Source organism: Gorilla gorilla, chromosome 2, assembly GCF_029281585.2.
Source record: "Gorilla gorilla gorilla isolate KB3781 chromosome 2, NHGRI_mGorGor1-v2.1_pri, whole genome shotgun sequence".
Taxonomy (NCBI): domain Eukaryota; kingdom Metazoa; phylum Chordata; class Mammalia; order Primates; family Hominidae; genus Gorilla; species Gorilla gorilla.
In genome coordinates this window covers 164,113,265-164,129,860 of record NC_086017.1, presented here as the reverse complement: position 1 = coordinate 164,129,860, position 16,596 = coordinate 164,113,265, and positions in this window count along the sequence as shown.

Below are 16,596 nucleotides of genomic sequence, written 5' to 3'. Positions count from 1 at the left end.
TGAACAAGAAATTTTTCTAGACTAGGGGTTGGCAAACTGTGGCCTGCAAGTGAAGACAGCTTGCTGTCTGTTTTTGTACACCTATGGAGCTAAAATGGTTTGTACATTTGCAAAAGGTTATAGAACAAAACAAAGTAGCAAATACTAGGTGACAGGCTGTGGACCATGAGTTCTCATATGTTTACTATCTGGCCCTTTACAGAAAGAGTTTGCCAACAGCTGTTCTAGACAAAAGAAGGTTCTTTATCTTTTGTGTTTTCTTTTCTTTTTTCTTTTTTTTCTTTTTTTTTTTTGAGACAGAGTCTCACTGTGTTACCCAGGTTGGAGTGCAGTGGTGCAATCTCGGTTCACTGCAACTTCCGCCTCCTGGGTTCAAGTGATTCTCCTGCCTCAGCCTCCCGAGTAGCTGGGACTACAGGCGCCTGCCACCACTCCCGGCTAATTTTTTGTATTTTTAGTAGGGACGGGGTTTCACCATGTTGGCCAGGATGGTCTCGATCTCCTGACCTTGTGATCCGCCCACCTCGGCCTCCCAAAGTGCTGGGATTACAGGCATGAGTCACTAAGTCTGGCCTATCATTTATGTTTTGAAAGAAGCTCAGAGTTAAAAACTCATGTTTATTTTGTGTAACTACCTTTTCCTCTTTTGGGTTGTTACATTGAGAGAATTAGTTTTGTTTTCTTTCCTTACATATGACATAGTCTGAACATCAGTACCTTTTTAAAGGTTCATTCTCCTCTTCTTTTTTGATAATATATCTCACTTGCCAAAAACCTGTATCTTTGTCACAAACTGTACCATTTCTTTTAATCACTACTGTAAAGATGAAATGCATGTCTAGTAGGTCATTATCTATTATGCAAATTGGTTGCATCTGAGTGAAGCTAGAGCGTTTTTAAATAAATGGCACTCTACTCAGTTTTCGTTGTCTAATTGATCCCACCTTGGAATTTACCAAACCTAGCAAGGTAGTTAGAGTTCCCAAAGCTGCTTTTCAATAGACTAAAAGAGAAGACAAGCAGGCAGGCAGGAAAAAAGAAAGGAAAGAAGGAAGGAGAAAGCAGTGGACACTTTAGGATTGCTTCATTATTGCTTCAGCTGCATCTGCCAAAGCCCACCTGCTTCCACACTGATCTCTTTTTCAGTCTCTCAAGGTTCTGAGTTCAATTCATGTAAGAATCACATAAGGACAGTTTGCATGAATCTCAGAGACTGGCAAAAGCTGTTATGACAATAAATGAATCCACAATCTTTTCCAAGATACCCACAGACATTTCAACTATAGTTCTACTGGAATTTACATCAGGTCAGGTGTTGTCTTTTTTTCTTAAGGCTTGTGACTTTGTAGCTTATTTAGGGACTCTCTATCGGTAGAGATCTGCATAATTAATTTCCTAAATTTGCTAGTTAAAAAGTATGTGCATATTTAGAAAGAATGACTTGTAAAGAAACATATTTATTGAGAATAACTTTTGATAAATGCCATGTAAATTATCTGGGGTTCTTGAACAGTATTCTAAATAATTCAGTAATTGACAACATTTGGTCTAAGCTTTTAATGGTATTCTCATTAAACTTATAGTCAGCTTCTTTAAAAGTATTTCTCCTTTGTTCTTTACAAATTGCCTGATAATAGATGTAAGTTGGAGATGCAGTTTTTGTCCCAGAGTACAACAGTAGAAATAATGAGTTAAATACAGGTGGAGGAAGATTCTGGCTTATGAGAAAAACTTCTAGAACTGCATTGTCTAGTATGGTAGCTGCTAGCCACATGTGGTTATTGAACACTTGAATATGGCTAGTTAGACTGAGAAATTAATTAATTTTTTTTTTTTGTGACAAGATCTTGCTCTGTCACCCAGTCTGGAGTACAGTGGCACCATCATAGCTCACTGTAGCCTCTAAATCCTGGGCTCCAGCGATTCTCCCTCCTTAGGCCCTGAGTAGCTTGGACTACAGGCATGCACTACCACACCTGGCTAATTTTTAAGTTTTTCGTCGAGAGAAGGTCTCACTATGTTGCCCAAGCTGGTCTCTAACTCCTGGCCTCAAGTGATCCTCCTGCCTTGGCCTCCCAAAGTGTTGGAATTACAGGTATGAGCCACCATACCTGGCCTAAATTTGTAATACTATTTAATTTTACTTCATTTAAATTTATTTATTTATTTATTGAGACAGAGTCTCGCTCTGTCACCCAGGCTGGAGTGCGGTGGCATGATCTCTGCTCAGTGCTACCTTGACCTCCCAGGTTCAAGTGATTCTCCTGCCTCAGCCTCCTGAATAGCTGGGATTCAGGGTGCGTGCCACCATGGCCAGCTAATTCTTGTATTTTTAGCAGAGACGGGGTTTTGGCATGTTGGTCAGGCTGGTCTCACAATCCTGACCTCAGGTGATCCACCTGCCTCAGCCTCCCAAAGTGCTGAAATTACAGGCGTGAGCCAGCACGCCCGGCCACTTAATTTAAATTTAAATTTAAACTTAAACTTCAATAGATACTCAATTAAGTATTGGATTTTTTTTTTTTTTTTTTTTGAGACAGGGTCTCTCTCTGTCACCCAAGCTGGAGTGCAGTGGCCCAGTCTCAGCTCACTGCAGCCTGGACCTCTCAGGCTCAAGCAATCCTTCCACCTCAGTCTCCTGAGTAGCTGGAACTACAGGTGCATGCCACCATGCCTGGCTAATTTTTTTGTATTTTTTAGAGGTGGGGTCTCGCAATGTTGCCCATGCTGGTCTTAAACTCCTGGGCTCAAGCGATCCACCCCCCTTTGCCTCCCAAAGTGCTGGGATTACAGGCATGAGCCCCTGCACCTGGCCTGAAAAGCTTTTAAGCAGGTTTGAAACAATTAGGTATGGGAATATACCTTTTTAACTACATTTTTCAACAAAATACAGATCAAATATTTTAAACAAATTTAGCTGTTCAAATTGAAATAAACTGGAAGTTAAAATACACACTGGAATTCAAAGTCTTAGTATGAAAAATGCAAAATATCCTATTAATATTTTTAAATATTGATTTACATTTTGAAATATTATTTTGAGTATGTTGAATTAAATAAAATATATTATTAAAATTAATTTCACCTGTGTCTTTTTACCTTTATAAACATGGTTATTAGATAATTAAAAATGACTTATTTTACTTTATATTTCTATAAGACAGCACTTATCTATGACAATTCAAAATCCAAGAGTGGCTTCCAAAAGCAGTGAGTTTAACATTGCCGAATACATTCAAACTATTCACTGAGAAGCTGAGCCCAGCTGAATTCTCAGCTTCTTCTCAAGTCTACTTCATTCATTCATTCTCTTAGCATGCATTTATTGATTATCTACTATGTGCCATGCACTTTGCTAAGCATTCGTCCCTTACATCAAGATAGAGGTACAAGTTAATTTAATAAAAGATAATAAATATTATAATAGCGATATATATACACTATGGTGTTAAGAATGTCAGGGAAGAAGCATTAAGATCTTTCTGAGGAGCTGTCATTTGATTCACACTTGCAGGATAAGTAGGAATTTTACAGGTTTAGAGAGGGAAGGAGGAAATTCTTGAAAGAAAGAAAAGCAAAAATGTAGGAGAGGATTTGGAAAGTTTGTGGAATTGCAAGGTCAGTGTTTTTACTTAGACGACAGAAGGGCAGAAGATGAAGTTGGATGAAGAGAAAGGAACTGTGTCATGAAGCGTCTTATTCACCTTTTAAAGGACTTTAGATTTTACTTTGTAGGGAATGAAGAGTCACTGACAATTCTAAACCCGTTTATTTGATTCTAAGAATTATGTTTCAGAAAGATCATTTTATTGGTTTTGAGGACAATAAACAGGAAACATTTCAGAGTAGAGGTAGAGAGTTCGGTAAGCTTTTGCAATGGTCCTGGCAAGAAATGACAAGGGCGCAAACAAGGGCACCAAGAAAGGGCACCAAAAGCAATGGCAACAAAAGACAAAATTGACAAATGGGATCTAATTAAACTAAAGAGCTTCTGCACAGCAAAAGAAACTACCATCAGAGTGAACAGGCAACCTACAACATGGGAGAAAATTTTCGCAACCTACTCATCTGACAAAGGGCTAATATCCAGAATCTACAATGAACTCAAACAAATTTACAAGAAAAAAACAAACAACCCCATCAAAAAGTGGGCGAAGGATATGAACAGACACTTCTCAAAAGAAGACATTTATGCAGCCAAAAAACACATGAAAAAATGCTCATCATCACTGGCCATCAGAGAAATGCAAATCAAAACCACTATGAGATATCATCTCACACCAGTTAGAATGGCAATCATTAAAAAGTCGGGAAACAACAGGTGCTGGAGAGGATGTGGAGAAATAGGAACACTTTTACACTGTTGGTGGGACTGTAAACTAGTTCAACCATTGTGGAAGTCAGTGTGGCGATTCCTCAGGGATCTAGAACTAGAAATACCATTTGAGCCAGCCATCCCATTACTGGGTATATACCCAAAGGACTATAAATCATGCTGCTATAAAGACACATGCACACGTATGTTTATTGCGGCATTATTCACAATAGCAAAGACTTGGAACCAACCCAAATGTCCAACAATGATAGACTGGATTAAGAAAATGTGGCACATATACACCATGGAATACTATGCAGCCATAAAAAATGATGAGTTCATGTCCTTTGTAGGGACATGGATGCAATTGGAAACCATCATTCTCAGTAAACTATCGCAAGAACAAAAAACCAAACACCGCATATTCTCACTCATAGGTGGGAATTGAACAATGAGATCACATGGACACAGGAAGGGGAATATCACACTCTGGGGACTGTTGTGGGGTGGGGGGAGGGGGGAGGGATAGCACTGGGAGATATACCTAATGCTAGATGACGAGTTAGTGGGTGCAGCGCACCAGCATGGCACATGTATACATATGTAACTAACCTGCACAATGTGCACATGTACCCTAAAACTTAAAGTATAATAAAAAAAAAAAAAAAAAAGAAAGGGCAGATAACTATTAGGAAAACCAGGGCGGGCTGCATGAGCCAGGTCCAGCTTGGGAAGTCAGATAAATGAAGATGCCATTTACCAGGGCACACAAGGTAGGAAGAGATTTGGAAGAATGCTAGTCAAGTTTTGGGCATCTGAGACTGAAATATCTTTGGGACATCCAAGTAGAGAAATCTGCTAGGTCATTCTCTGTATATTATCAAATAAGCCAAATAAAAATGCAGGGGAAACATGAACAATTTTTAAACTTTAACCACTGGAAGAAAGAAAAAGCAATCTATGATTTCATCTTGAAATAAATGGGTTTAAAAGTATATTGCATACTTTGTCTTACTTTTCAGTCAAGTAAATTTAGGTAAATATTTCATCTAATTAATGTTTTGTACAGGCAAATGCAGATACATTTAGTCATATAATAGGAAAGCATTGGCAGAACTGTAAATGTGCAGTATTAAGGCAATGGCTACATAAACAGCAACATGTACCTACTCTGGAACATTATGTGTCAGCAATGAACATTATATTTTGGAGAATAGTTAATCAGTGAAATAGTCATGATATGATGACAAATGAAAAAGAGCAAAATGCAAAACTGTATAAATAGTACAATCCAAATTTTGCCAAAAAGATATGTATCTAGTTATACAGAAAAATGGCAAACTATCCTCTCTAGAAAGTGGGATTACAGATAATTTTGATATTCCCCTTGTTTTGCTTTTATTAAATGTTTTACACTGAAAAATTGTCAAGGACATCAGAGAATATGTGGTTTATGTAAAAAGAAATGTTCAACTTTGATAAATTTTAGAATTATTATTCAGTTGTAGATAAAAATAAAAATTCATTCATCAACCTTATTTTGAATATAACTATGACATACTCTCACTTCCGGTCATTATCCTCTTGGAATAGAAAACTTCATTTCTTTTCTTTTCTTTTTGGAGGGGACAGAGTCTCACTTTCACCAATGCTGGAGTGCAGTGGTGCAATCATAGCTCACTGCAGCCTCAAATTCTTGGACTCAAGTCATCCTCCGGCCTCAGCCTCCCGATAGCTTGGACTACTAGTGTGTGCCACCACACCCAGCTAATTTGTAAGTTTCTTGTAGAGATGGGGTCTCCCTATGTTTCCCAGGCTTGTCTCGAACTCCTGGGCTCAAGTGATCTCCCACCTTAGCCTCCCAAAGTGCTGGAATTATAGGTGAGCCACCATACTCAGCCAAAAGTTCATATCCTTATACCAATTAATATACATGCTATTTGTAATTAGGCTCATTACCAAAAATTAAGGTGACTTTTAAATCTACCATTAAACCTAGGACAATTTGGAAGACAAAAAGGCTCTGGGACAACAGGTACAAATCTGGACATATGGTCATCCTCTCTAGAATAGGCACACACATTTACCTGGATTAAGATTTAAGGCTTTATATTGTGAATAAAAAGTTAACCTTTAGCACTACTTTATTTCCTTTTTCGTAAGAGTAAACATTTTGGGGATAGCATGAATGAATGAGCTGAACTCCACAATGGCATGCACAGGCAGCTCTTTTTGCCAATAATTTGCTCAATCACTAGATTGCAGAGTTCAGGTTTAAAAATACTTCAAACATCCTTGATGGGCTGATACAGTGAGAGGAAAAATAAAACAGGAAAATAATCTGTTTCAAAAATGATTTATGCCATGTAGGCTTTTCTGGAGTTTTTAAAGTTCCATTTGAAAAGTAAAGACAGTTGTACATTATGTTCTGACTTTCTGACTTTTTATCTTCTGGTTGATCTTCTAAATGCTAGAATGGAAAGCTTGGGAAACATTTTCAAAATTTTTATTGATAATTATTTACAAATCTGATGCCTTGGAATTATCTGATATCTGTAATAGATGATACAAAGTTTCACGAAGATTTATGTGACTAAACAGAAATTCATAAAGTCATTTAGACAATTAAGATTTGCACAAACTTCTATAATTATTAAAAAAAGAAAATGGAAAAGGGAAACCATTTTTATAAACAGATGAGTATAGTAAATGCTGGAGAATGCATAAAAAAGATCATATCTCTTTTTATTAATTAACACTGTTGTAAAGAAGCGACAATGGAAAGGAAAATCCAACAACCCATAAAATCATACACTTAAATTTATGCACAGCACTTTTGATCCTTGAATAGAATTAAAATCAAAAGCTTCTTAGCAGCATTCATAGTTAAATGCAGCTATAACATACAAGTATATTTTATAATTTGCTTTTACCAAAGTATCTTGAACATTACAGCAAATGTGCTTATTAAAAATTTCTTTGAATTTTAGAATAAAGTTTTGCTGATGATGGGATTAATGGATGGCAGGAAACTACTGTTTATTCATTTTCTACGCTGTACCATGAAGGGGTCCATGTACTCAAAAACATTGTTTTTGTTAAGCTTCAAAACAAAAACAAAAGCAAAAACAAAAACCCTGAGAGATGGCTTTACATAGGAGAAACCTGAGAGATAAAGTATTTAAGAATTATTACTAAGGACTAAAATTAAATATTTCACACCTAGGTACTCATGTCCTTAAATAAATCAATAGATTATCAATCATATTAAAGTATGCATATATATATTTTTAGAATACAAATAGCTCCTCTTTTAAATGTCTTTTGAGTCCATGTATTTCTAATCTCTATAAAGATCAAAAGGTGGTTAAAATTAAGTTAAAATAATTTTGTTATTTGAACAGTGGAAATAAGTTTTAGGATGGCTTTGGAAATAACAATATTCTATTCAACTTGATAATTACTTTCAAAACAGGATATCCATTAAAAAACCCCTGTGAAGAATTAAACAGATTTAAACACCATCTCAAGGCATGAAAGACAATTTTGCAGTGGTTTTATCATTCACACTATAGTTTAATTTTTAAAGGTACACTGGGATGCTAGCAGAGGGAAGCCTCACATGGCAGGGGCATCATGGTGGGACCAGAAAGAAGGGGCAGCTTGGTAGAGAGCAGATAGTAGTGAAATAGAGAGAGGGCACCGGGATTCCAGTCCACCGTTTATCTTAACCAGTTTTCTTACTTAGAATAAACAGCTGAATCTCAGTGGCCTCATTCCTTCCTGTAGATTATTTCTCCTTTCTTATTCCCATCAAAGTCTAAACTGTAAGGAGGGCAGTTAAAAATTAAAATAACCAAGCCCACTGTAAAGTCCCTTAAGGAGATAATGACAGCAGTGATGATATTATAATGCTTTCTAAGGTTCACTCCAGCTTTGAAAGTATATTATTGGATAGTTTGTTCTGGGATTTGTTATGAGAAGATAACTAGTATCTTATTAGCTGATCTTTGAATCTACTCACCAGAGGACAGTATATTGGATGTGCGCAAACACACTAAAGATGTGTGGCTCACTGAAATAAAAACCTATTTTGGGCCGGGCACAGTGGCTCATGCCTGTTATCCCAGCACTTTGGGAGGCCAAGGTGGGTGGATCACCTGAGGTCAGGAGTTCTAGACCAGCCTGGCCAACATGGTGAAACCCCATCTAAAAATACAAAATAAATAAATAAACAAAAAACAAACAAATAAATAAATAATTTAGCCAGGCGTGGTGGCACGTGCCTGTAATCCCAGCTACTCAGGAGGCTGAGGCAGGAGAATTGAACCTGGGAGGTGGAGGTTGCAGTGAGCCAAGATCACACCACTGCACTCCAGCCTGGGTGACAGAGCAGGACTCCATCCAAAAAAAAAAAAAAAAAAAGAAAGAAAGAAAAGAAAACTATTTTGAAGAAAGATGCCAGCCAAAGAAACACATGAACAAGATAAATTCAGGCTCAATATTCTGAATAAAATTACAAGCTTTAGAGGGCTATTGAAATGTTTTTATTGGTAAACATTTAAACACAGTAGTGTATAAATGGTAAATGCTCTGGGACTGGCAACTCTAAGAAGTTAGCTGTTTTGAGATTAAAAGGTCTCAAATTCATCAAATGTGTGGCTCTGTATTGGCAGCTAGGTGATACAGGAACAGCACAGGGCAGCTCCCAGCCCAAGGGATGGCCCAAATCTCCTCGGGTGTATTGTATGTTTTTATGTCTCTGCAGCCTAGCACACTGCTTTGCATGCAGTAAGTGCTTAATCAAAGCTTGTTAATCAACCCTAGGTTGATTAACCTAGGGTCTTTGTTTCTTAACTTGTCACTTCTTAACCACAACCCTTGTGGTCTTTGTTTCTTAACTTGTCACTTCTCAGTTTTTTATTTTTGGCAAATCACTTAACTTCTGTCAGACACAGCTGTTGTTGGACTTGCGGATTCCACAATTTTTGAGGCCCCCTTAACATTCTAAATTATGTATTTGGCAAGCCTACCTTTCAAGATACTTTTTCTATTTCCTTACCATCCTTCCCTCTGCCTGAGAACAAGTTAGGTCTTGTTGCTATTTTTTTTTTTAAACACATTTTCATCCTCGATTAGTTATTTTTCATATATGAAGTTTCTACAAAGATAAAGTAACTATAGAGGCAGATATACTGCTTAAATGTGTAACTTTGAGTAAATTTTTTAACCATTCTGAGATTCACTTTCTTAAAGAGCAAATGAGGATACTATCAGTCTTACAATGTTGCCAAAAATAAAATGAGATATAATTTTTAAAGCGTTTAGCTCAAGAGTAGACACTTGGTTGATTTCTAACAAATATTGATTCTGTACATTTATCTCTGTCAGGTTAATATTCTGTGGCTATATTATCTCCTTTCATTTATCAGCAGGAATTTATTTGGAACCCTGTTAAAATAGGCCATTTTTAGTACAGGGTGGATAATATTACATCCTTTATAATATAACTACTAAATATAGATATGTCTTAATATCAGTAGGATACAATGTAAGCAACAGTGCCCTGTCTCAAAACAATTACAATAGGATTATAAAATTTCTAAAATAACCGGAATAAATAAACATGTACCCTGTGTATTGACCGGATTTGATAAAAATATTTTTATTGAAGAATTTGTAATAAAATCAGAGAAATGTTCTGAGTTTTTATTATATGTGGTGGAAATGAACTCTTTTCTTTATAAAGTACTCAGTCACCCTGTAATTTCCTGCACATTTAAATGTTCATTGTGTTAGAATTAGCATGTATTGTCATTCTTACTCCTAAGGTGAAGAGATGAAAACAACTGCAGTGTCTGAATCATTCATCCTATTAGTGACAGTGAAATAAACTCATAGCTGAAATAGAATTAATAAATTAAGTGTTTCAGTTCTAACAAAGGCAAAATGACACATTGATTTTGGAATAGCTGTTGACAAGGCATTGATATAATGCCTGTGACAAATACAGAGATGACATTTTAATATTTTCTGACTTTCTAAGTGGAATATATAAAAAATCCCAATTCTTTTTGCTCTGTTAATAAGGATGGAAGAGATGACTGGACAACTGGGGTTTCTATTCCCTGCTAAGTGTCTCGTTTCAATGGGAAGAATCCAGCAGTGCCAAGAAGCCTGAAAGGCCCACAAAAGAGAAGATCCACTCAAAGTGCTGAACCACAGAGATTTTTTTCATTTATCAAAAAGGCGCCTTGTGTTCCTAGACAATCTTTCCCTCTCACTTTTACGGAATTTGCTCTCAAGAATATATCTCAGAAACTTCTTCTTGGACATAAATGGCTATAAAGCATTTTTCAAGGAAATGTCTTTTTGGGTAATGCAGTCATATCATGTTAGGAGACTTAGACTTGAGCCAAAGAAATGAGCTTCCCTAAGTCCTCTCAAGCAAACCAGGTGGATAAAAGAAGCATTCTACAAAAAATGTAGACATTTTTGAGGGGCTCACCATACAAACTAGTTGCTGAAAAATGAAGATGAGAAAATGCTAAAATGAAGAATAGTATCTTTTCCATCAGCAGAGGTCTAGCACCAAGAATCTCTAAAATAGGAGACCTGGTTCCTCTTTTGATAATTCTCTGACAATCTCCAGGTCCAAATACTTTGCAGCCTGGTCTACTGGCACTTCATGATTATGCTCTACTCGACATTTACAGCTTCAGCCCTGCCACGACTAGTGCCCCTCCACACCCTACATTCCATTCCCACCACCCACTCACCATTCCCAGCACTTCCTTCCTGGATCTCTTATGTGACTGCTTCCTTTGCTGGGAATATCCTTGTTTCACTTCTGGTGAACTGTGACTCAACCCTCAAAGCCAGTACAAATGTTAATTGTGAAAATCAATATCTTTCTAGAAATCTCCTCTATCTACCTCAGGTAGTATTAAGTTTTTTCTCCCCTTGTATTTTCATGACCCTTGTACTTGCCTATATAAGGCAATTGACACATGGTTTGTATAAAATATTTATAGTATTGCAGGTGCCATCTGTATTACACTTTCTTGCATGCGTCTATCTCCTCTACTGGCCGGTGAGTTCTTTGTTGTCCCACCCTCACAACAGAGGGCCTGGAATATAGTAGCCATTAAGTAAAAACATGTATAATTGAACATTCTCAACACATTTATGAAAATCCATACCACCAGTATGCACAAAAGTCTAAAGCCTTCCCATGCAAATAAAATGGTTTCTGCCAATCTATGCATTTTTTTAAAGGAGGGAGGACTGTGTCACCTGTGCAGATACTTGTTCTCTGAGTACTTGTTTATTTACTTATGAAGCATTATAGTGGTTTAATCATATCAAAATTGAGTTAATTGAACTTAACTCTATGTGTTAAATTTGTTTATTTCATTCCATTTTCCAAACTAATTATTGTGTTTGTTTTATTTTTAAACTCTGTGTTTAAAGGAGTAGACATTTAAATACATACAGAGTTTGTTGAATATCAAGTGTTCCTTGGATTTAGACACACAGCTGTGAGGAATTATTGGAGATAAACAGTGCAAGTGCTCAAGAGTCCCAGGGAAGCATATAAATTAACTTTAAAGTGGCTCGACAGTCTTCATTTTACTAGTATATCATGAATTCCTATCAGTTGTGAAGTGATATAATTTAATGTAAGAAAGTTAATATAATTTTTGTCTTTATAATTAGAATGACTTGGAAGTGAAGTGGGTTGGGGAATAATCAAAACAGAAGAGATACGAAAGATTGTTGAAAGTCAGCTTGGCCAGATGGCTATATGTGGGAATTAGAATCAGACAGAGGAGATTCCCAGCCAACAAATACAGATAGACATCAGCAATGACATCCCGGAAATAGTAAGTGTGAAAGATATTAAAAAGCACAAAAGTGGTTAAGATTTCGACACTACCTTTGGGGAAGACACTCTGTTCTCACAAAAGAGATGTCCATCTTTCATAGGAGAGGTTGGGTCCAATGGACATTCTTGCTGTGATTGGAAAGCGGCTCTTCCAGTCATTCATTATTTCAGGAACAGGAGTTAACCATGAGAAGGGCTAAACTGGAGCTGAGGAGAGTGGAAATTTCAGCCTGAAGGGACAGCATGAGCAATGCATGTTGTGATGAGCAATAGTTAAGTGTTGCTGGAGGGTGGTGCTGGAAGAAGGGCTTGGTTGAAATGAGGCTGGAAAGGCAGACAGGGCCAGACCCCAGGTGCTTTTTATGCCACATAAAGCAAAAAAAGAGAATTCAGGGTAATACCTGTAGATTTGGCTCCTCAATATTGTCCACTATGAGGAGAGATGGAATAGTTGTGAACATGTACTTTCTTTTTGAACAAAAGAGAGTGTCATTTTTCTGGGTTTCTCTAGGTGTCAAAAGTTGACAAAGAGATAATTTTCTAGGAGCCTTATACCTCTGCTTTCATAAAATGTTTATTAATGTGCATTTAGCAGAGTGTTTTATATCTCCCAGTGTGAGGTCACCACAGGGATTTTTCTGGCAATTGTAAGAAGCTGTGCTATATATGCAATAAGGAGGAGTGGTTTGTAAGACAAGCAGAGCTATTTCCAAGAAATAAAATTCTGCCCAACAGGTTTAGACACAGTCTTAGCTGTGCAAATGGATAATTATACTTGGTTATAACAGGTACAAAGAGCCATGCCAACCAAGCAAAGTCTGCCAAGTTCAGTACCAGAAAGGCCAGGGGTCAGGCCTAACCAATGGCAGTCATGTTTACGAGATACTCCTCAGTCTGTATATAGAACGGTCGTGTTCCCTTGCTCTAATGTCACTTAAGTAACCTGAGAAAATGTGGGCTACCATTTCTTCCATTGTGGTTCCAGTGAAGGCTTTTTGTAATGATAGTGTTCTACTGAAATTATGAGCTTAACCACGTTTATTCACCAAAGCCCCCTTTACCACAAACTTTTCGAGTATTAAAACTATAAATGGTACAAACAACAAAAATAAGATACTTTTAATCCATAAGTCCATTATCTGGATGCAGTTTCCATTGTTCTTCATGCAGTTCTTAAAACGGTAAGAACTATTACTGTTCTTACTGTATTCTATATCTAGGTTAGATATAGAATCACAATTCCTTTCTTCCCTGTGTACCTCCTACTATACACAAACACACACACAGACACACACACACACAAAACCACAGACACACACACACACACACGTGCACACATAAAGGTAGGGAAAAATAGTCCTCCCAGAAAAATTTCTGATGGCACATTAAAAAGGGAGTGCCTTTGGCTTTTAGACAAACATACCTCTTTCGGGTAATAGATTCTCCCCAGACAGGTTTAGACACAAAAACTCAGCCACTCAACTCATTACAGTAGGGAAAACTAGTTTACGAATGTGTAAAATTAACTAATCAACTGTTATCTTGGTGTTTTAAAATCTTAACTTAGATGTAATTTTTAAATAATTTATTTGGCAGTGTGACTGACATTTCAACACAAAAAAGATTGTGGAGAAGCACTAAATAGTCATAGAGCAAAACACTTTATAAGAATAATAGTAATTATTGAGGTGTGTTTCACACATTTAGTGTCTACACATACACAAAGACAAAAGCTTGGTATGGGCCATTATTAAATCCTAAGATGGTTCATATACCCTTAGTTGCTTTTATAAAAGTGAGTCTTTGTAACCGTGGAAATGATCTTGGTTCTCCAGGCAAAGGTATAGCATGAAGACGACTCAGATAACTATAAAGAACTTTTTTAAAACCTCAATTCATTGGTAGTCGTCACTCTCTGTCATGCTTACTTATTGCCAGTAGTAAATGTTGTTGGGGCAGCAGTTAACCCCAGATTTCTCTGCTTATTTGTTTATTTTTTATTTTTTGAGACAGAGTCTTGCTCTGTCACCCAGGCTGGAGTGCAGTGGCACGATCTCAGCTCACTGCAACCTCCGCTTCCTGGGTTCAAGCAATTCTCCTATCTCAGCCTCCTGAGTAGCTGGGACTACAGGTGCATGCCACCACACCTGGCTAATTTTTGTATTTTTAGTAGAGATGGGGTTTCACCGTATTGGTCAGGCTGGTCTTGAATTCCTGACCTCAGGTGGTCCACCCACCTTGGCCTCCCAAAGTGCTGGGATTACAGGTGTGAGCCACCATGCCCGGCCTTCTCTGCTCACTTTATTGCTCTATTCTTGCTTGTAATAGATGATGTGTTGGACTGACGACTGGATAAATGGTCCATTGACATATTAAGGAAGAACTTACCAACTCTATAGAAATTATAAACCTGAAACAAGAAAAGAAACTGTAGCAGTTACTGGATCCAGGGCCCTAGTAAAGTACCCAATCATCTCTTGGTACCCCACACTTTGGGGAAACACCCATTCTACATTTCAGGCTTTGTGCTTTAGGTGTTTTTCTTTCTCTCACCTTCAGGGTTGGGTCTTAGGTTGGCCAAAGTCAATCAGCATAAAACATCCTTTTGATCAGAGTGATTGATTTGGGGATTTACTTACAACTAAGTTTGGGCAATGAGCAGGCCTGGTATTTTTTGTATGTGATAGCAGAGAAAAGTTCTATTTAGGGACTCAAAGCTGAGAAAGTATACATTCTGGAGCTGCAGTAGCCAACTAGAAATCAAGAGTGGAAAGCTTAGCTGAGAATGAAGAAAATGCATAGACAGCCAAGTTCAGAGATGTAGAGAATTAGGCCTTAGTAACATCATTGGAGCCCCTGAGTTAAGACCCATCTGAAGCCAGCCTTACTCCTGGACTTGTAATCACAGGATACAAAAATTTAGTTTGTGCTTATGCCAGTTTGGTTGGGTTTTAGGTTACCCGTCATAGAAAAAGTCCTGTTTAATATAGCATATTTCCTCATCATCAAAGCACTACTTAGACTTTTACCTTCTCGATTGTGACTCCATTAGAAGGACGATGGCAAGTAATACCACATCCTGACAGCTGTCAATGACATCAAAGATTGGGATCTCATTTCTGCTGATTTGATTACATATATGTGTGTGTGTGTCTACCACATATTGAAACAAGTTTCTTTTTAATGCATTAGTAAATGTCTTATTATTTAAGCAACAGGAGGTTGAGGTTGCTATTTTTCCTTCTAGCAATCTACAAAGCATGAAAGTATAACCATGTGGCTTGAATGGGGAAAATAAGCCATAGGAAGATCTGGATCTAATATTTTAAGGATTAAATAGATGTCAGGAGAAGAAGGCTGTGCTGATTAATAGAGACCCCTCTAGTGGCCATAAATTGGGGCACAGAGGGAATCAAAATAATATTTTTAAAATCTGAACTGCTCAAGTATTTTGCTTTCCATCCCCTGCAGCTGAAGTTGTCTTATTGTATACAAATGATTTCAGATAAAATTGGATAATGAAAAAATTGTAGCCCATAGGCAAACAGCAGTGTTTTGCATTGGATTGTAGTTTAGCAGTTGACAGGCTTAAAGTGGCTCATAACATACCAGAAAAGAGATGGGGTCAGCTCTTTACTGTGTAATATTCAGTGGCATTATGAAAAATTTGCTAAAGGAAATGTGACACCTCGTAAAGTCCCAGTAGCAGGGGCTAGGAGAAACGGTGTCAGCTATGCAATGTTTTACTGCATAAATATGAAGTTTATTTCAAAGATCCTCTCAGTACCTACTAAACAGTATTGAGGGTGCAAGTGTTATACAAGCTGCTCAAAGATATTCTACATTTTGTATTTGTGCAAAATGTTCTAATATATCTGGAATTAAAATGTAACAACTAAACCCAGATAGTGAATGCAATAATAAAGATAATAATAACAAATAGATAGTGTATTTTGCTTTCTTCCCTTTGTCATATTCTGTGAGGTAAAATGTCAGAAGTCATCTAAGAGTATTCTGGTATTCCTGAAAAAGTGTTAGCAATTACTTACAATAGTTTGAACTTACAAGAATGGAAACTGGAGTGTAGTGAAAGAAAATAAGAAATAAATAGTAACAAATGTCCTCACATATATTTTAAAGAAAACTATGAGTTTCTAAGAGTAAAATAAAAATAAACTTAAGAAACAAAATAACTTAAGGCTGACTCAAGGCAATCCAAATGTAATAATATGAAATGTTTTGTTCAATGGATATCTTTCAGGGTGAATTTGGCTACTTAATGTGGTTCTGATAACCTGGCAGCAGACTTGGTCTGTGAAGTGCCTAGGCTAATGGATAGAAGATAAAGGTAAGTCTGACTTGCAGAATCTTCAAAGGGTTTCAATAATATATC